Source organism: Neomonachus schauinslandi, chromosome 8, assembly GCF_002201575.2.
Source record: "Neomonachus schauinslandi chromosome 8, ASM220157v2, whole genome shotgun sequence".
NCBI lineage: Eukaryota > Metazoa > Chordata > Mammalia > Carnivora > Phocidae > Neomonachus > Neomonachus schauinslandi.
Genome location: NC_058410.1, coordinates 8305859 through 8311253, shown reverse-complemented (window position 1 = coordinate 8311253; position 5395 = coordinate 8305859).

The following is a 5395-nucleotide window of genomic DNA, read 5'->3' as shown; positions in this document are numbered from 1 at the left end:
GCATTTGGCTGGCTCAGTTGGTGGAGCATGCAACTCTTGATCGTAGGGTTGTGTGTTACAGCCCCACATTGGGTGTAGAAATTACTTAAAAAAATAAAAACTTTTAAAAACAAGTATGCTTTGTTTTGCAAAATGAACATGGAATTTAGGACTATAAATGTTTTTTTTTGTGACTTGTAAAAATAATTATAAAATATTCAAATATTTTAAGTATAAAGAAAAGTATTGGAAGAAAATAGTTACGTATTAGTTTTTAGTTGAAAAGTAGACTTTCTTTTTGTGAAATGATTCAGGTATCTGTATAGTCAATGATTTTTATTTTTTTTTAAGATTTTGACAGAGCACAAGCAGGGGGAGCATCAAGCAGAGGGAGAAGGAAAAAAGTAGTCTGCCCGCTGAGCAGAGAGCCCGATGTGCTTGATCCTAGGACCCCAAGATCATGACTGGAGCCGAAGGCAGACACTCAACGGACTGAGCCATCCAGGTGCCCCAGTGATGTTTATTTTAAAACATTGGCCACATTCAGGTCATGATCTCAGGGTCGTGAAATCGAGTCCCACATTGGGCTTGCGCTTACCGCAGAGTCTGCTTGGAGTTTATCTATCCCTCTAACCCTCTCCCCTCCGCTCGCTCGCTCGCTCTCTAAGTCTTTAAAAATAAAAAACAGCCACTGCTCTTGAGTTACACTAATAACATACCTGCTGATACTACATGGTAAGGCTGTGGGATGTTATAATAAAGGAGAAAGTGTATTTAAGATGTTTTTAAGACTCTAGTTTGTTTCATTGTCTGATTTTAAACATTAAGTATCAAAGTATGGTAGGTAATGGCTTTAGAATCTATAGCTTTTCATATGTGTGGTTGAGATGAAATGTGATTTCTGCTGAAAAGAAAATATTTTCTTGTTTTAGGTATTGTAACAATCAAGGAACCTCAGAAGTGGAGTTAATGACACTTGAAACTGAGGTACAGCTTATTTGAAAATAGCTCCTGTGTTTTTGCTTGTTTAACTGGCATACAGGTATATCATGCCTTCATTGGTGTGTTTAAGATAACTGCACTTCTTGACTTTTGATTGGCCTCTTGTGTAGTCTCAAGGAAATAGATTCTACACAATTTTAAATACATTTACTTAAGATAATTAAACATTTTGGTGTGTATTAAAATACTAAATATTTCCTCCATTATAAAGTACTTTTGAGGGGCGCCTGGGTGGCTCAGTTGGTTAAGCAACTGCCTTCGGCTCAGGTCATGATTCTGGAGTCCCGGGATCGAGTCCCACATCGGGCTCCCTGCTCAGCGGGGGGTCTGCTTCTCCCTCTGACCCTCTCCCCTCTCGTGCTCTCTGTCTCCCATTCTCTCTCTCAGATAAATAAATAAAATCTTTTAAAAAAATAAATAAATAAAGTACTTTTGACTTTGGTTTTTCTTAATGTATGTCCTTTTTTAACTTGCCCAATTTAAACAAAAATGGAATTTCTCTTTCCTTTGATGTTCTGTAATCTTTGTTGTACAGTAGGAAATTAATTTTTCAACTAGTGATAGAATTTTATGACTAAATTTAATATAGACCTGTTGTATGTCAATACTAATTTTGAAGTTTCTGATGCATCTGTGTTAGTTGATGAGTAACTTGTGCAGAGAGAACTTTGGATTGTGCAGAGTCAGTATTCTTCATTTTTGGAATTGGATGCTTTTTTTGCTGGTACAACTATGATAAGAGAGGTGGTAAGTCATAATCCAGGATGAGCGAGTGGACTCTGGAGCTAATTCAAATCTGGATTTGAATCCTGGCTTTACTGCTTAACCTGCTTCATGGCTTGGGCAAGCTCCTTTCTCCCTCTGTGGCTCAGTTTTTTCCTGTAAACTGCATTAAATGAGTTAATACACGTAAAGTGCTTACAGCAGTGCCAAGCACAGTGACTGCTCAGTAGATGTTAGCCGTTGCTATTATCTCAAAGTGCCAGTCCTGATGACGGACCATCTCCGTTGATCAAACTACTTCAAATACAAATTTATATTATTTGGATAGAAAAGATGGAAGCTTACTTTAAATGGATTGTGATGTCTGAGATGTAAAAGTGAAAAGCTGCCTGTTTACTTCCTGTTAAAAATGTATTACTTCTCTTTAACTGGTACAAGTGCGAGTGCTGAGGCATTCTTTAGATGACTCCTGGAAATGGAGAATCCCGCCGTTTGGCAAAAGCTTGAGTGTACTGCAAAAAAGGTTAATTTTAAGGGTAGTCAATTTGGATAAAATCTAAAAAGTAAGATAGTTTTGATGTCTCTACTTTAGCATTATTCCAGAGAGATTTGTACTATGAAGATAGTAAAAAAAATGCCTTAACATTTTTGATATCTATTGAATACTTAACATGCCAAAAACTGACACATATTTTATATATGCCATTTTACTATCACCCCCGTGAGAAGAGGCACTTGTTTGTTTTACAGAACAAGAAATGGGTTTAGGGGCTCCTGGGTGGCTCAGTTGGTTAAGCGACTGCCTTCGGCTCAGGTCATGATCCTGGAGTCCCGGGATCGAGTCCCGCATCGGGCTCCCTGCTCGGCGGGGAGTCTGCTTCTCCCTCTGACCTCCCCCCTCTCATGTGCTCTCTCTCATTCTCTCTCTCAAATAAATAAATAAAATCTTAAAAAAAAAAAAAGAAAGAAATGGGTTTAAAAGGGTTAAGTGATCACCCAAAGGTTAAGTGTTGGGTCGGCGCTCTAGGGTGCTGTCATCAAAGCTTCCTGGACAGTACCTGCCTCAGAGCTGGCAGCAGAAGCATGTCTTGATTTCAAGAGCCCAGGCTTGTTGCTGTGTCCTCCTGCCTCATCCTCTGTAGTAGGAGGAAGAACTGCTGGAGCTGAGCATGACATTTTGCAAGCAGTCTGAATGGTTGTTGTGCCAAACATGTAGGAGCTGGTAACAACCAAATGAGCCAGCAATGCGGTGATGGGGGAAAATGCAAATTATAAAACTTCTGAATATAGTTGAAGATGCTGGATAAAGTAAGAGGGTTTAGTTAAGAATAATCTTAGAAGTGGTTTGACTTTTGAAGGAAATACCAGTTTGTGGACAAGAGGGATGAGAACATTTCATGAAGGTCTGGTGGTGTACCAGTTGCCATCTCTTCACATTAGGTTCAGTGGATGCTGCTGCTGGAAAGGTTGTAAAGAGAACAAATGTAACCATGCTTGGTACAGAGGGCTCACTAGATGTTCGTTTTCTTGGCCTCTCAGCTATATTTGATGCAACTGAGCACTCTAGTTTCTAGGACGCTTCTGCAAACAATTTTGCAAAGCCACTCTTTCTCAAAATTTTCAGATATTCCTTATTTCTCATTGGTAGCAGTTTGTCCTCTAGACCAGTCATTGCCCCCTCATCTGTTGATGCTTTCGTAGGAGTTTATTTATCCCCGTGGTTATAATTAACACTTCTTACAACCCTGGATGATATTACCTTTGACCTGGAGCCATCCTGGGGTAATTGTGCCAGGAAAGAATGGAGCTTACCCCTATTGTCAAGAGTGCACAGGAAACTAGCTGTGGCCAATCCACAGTGTTGAGTCATTGCTCCCTTCAGACAAACCAGGGGGTTTGCTACATGGGAGGTTGGGGGATTCTACCTTCTGGCTTAAATCTGGCCTGCACTCCTGCAACCCTGTTTGTGAAACTTAACCAAGAACGGTTGCAAGGCCCCTTCAGGAGAAACTGGCTCAGTAGCACTGATGTAGCAGTGACCCCGCACTTGCACTTGGAGATTATGGTGCATACCCACCCACTCTACCAGCCTAGGTAGCATATGATCGTAGATCTAGATGCCATTTTTAAAATGATACTCTTCTTTTGCCTATTTGTTATTCTTAGTTCCTATCTGGCCCATACAAAGCTCTGAATAGAGCTTTTTGAGCAACTGTAATGACTCCCCTGAAGACAGGTGCTGTGTAGCCCCTCAACAGAAGCAAGCAATTATCCTCTCAATTTTTGCTCTTGGTTCTTGATAGAGCCTCCAGGTAGGAAACAGTTGAATACATTCCTTGCATCCCGAAGAATATATTCATATTCATTCATGTGTGTTAGGCACTGGGCATAGAGAATATATTAGTATTCATATTTAATGCCTGCAATGTGTTAGGAGCTGTGCATAAAGTAGTGTAACAAGATGATCTTGCAAAGCTTATGTAGTCTACTACAGGAGACAGATGAAACTAGGAATTTTAATATCTGGTAAGAAGACAAGTTAGGTAGATGATGCCAAGGGGCACCAAAGGCAGGAGATAGGAAGGCTTCCTAGAAGAAGTGATGTCTAAGTGGAGTGTGCTTGCTACCCAGTAGGTTGGTTGACAAGATAAGTTGCACTGCTCATTTTTTGAATGGAGATGAAAGAATAAAGGCTGGAAGAGGTAGATGTTAACAATGAGTTTGGTTTAGATGTGTTAAACTTGATGTGCTTATGGGGAATTTTAATGGAGAGGGCATCTGCTCAGGATACAACTCGATGAGAGAGATTTCAGAGTGGTCAGCATATAGCGGTAACTGAAGCCATGGGAGTGACTGGTATTACCCAGAATGCTGGTGCAAAGTAACAACCTTGGGGAATATATTAAGGGAATATATTACTTTGACTAAAGTAAGCCCACAAAGGGCACTGAGTAGCCAGAGATGTAAGGGGACACTGGGATAGAACAGAGCCTGAAGCCAAGGCACAAGTTCCATACATTCCTAGATTCTGCTATGTTTTGGGACAGGGACCACATTGCAGAAAGAAGAATCTTAGATTTGCTGCTGAATTCTTAGGGAGGACTGCTGATTCCATCACTATTCCAGACTAAGGATTTCTCCCAAAGAAAACAACTGTTACCCAAGCTGTCCTACTGCAGGGCCAATGCTTTGTCTTCTCTGGTTCATTTGCCCATCCACATACCTCTGCAAAGTCTTAATGTATCCTAGGACCTAATGTGTTTTCAATCTACTTGAAAGCTCTTCAGAAGGATTTTTCAGGCTTGGCAGCAGTTTCCCTTGCACAACATTGTGACAAAGTTCTCTTGCCCCAGTTCTCTTGCCCCAGTGTTCTCAACAAGCACTGCCTGCCTAGAAACCCCTTTCCTTCCTACCGTATCCAAAAATCTTACTTTCCTCCTAGGAATTCAGTGTGGATAAATCAGGATGTTCTCAGTGGCATGTGACACAATAGCTTGTCTAATTCAAGCTGGCCTAAACAAGAAGTATTTGTCTCACATAGTTGGAAAATCAGAGGTTGAATTCAGACGCTGAACTTAGGGCTGACCTCAGAGATGCCCTCGAAGGCTGTACTCTTTCCACCTCTACTCTGCTTTCCTCAGTGTGTTGGTCTTGCCAAGGGTCATGCTGGTTCCGCTCAAACTCAAAAGGT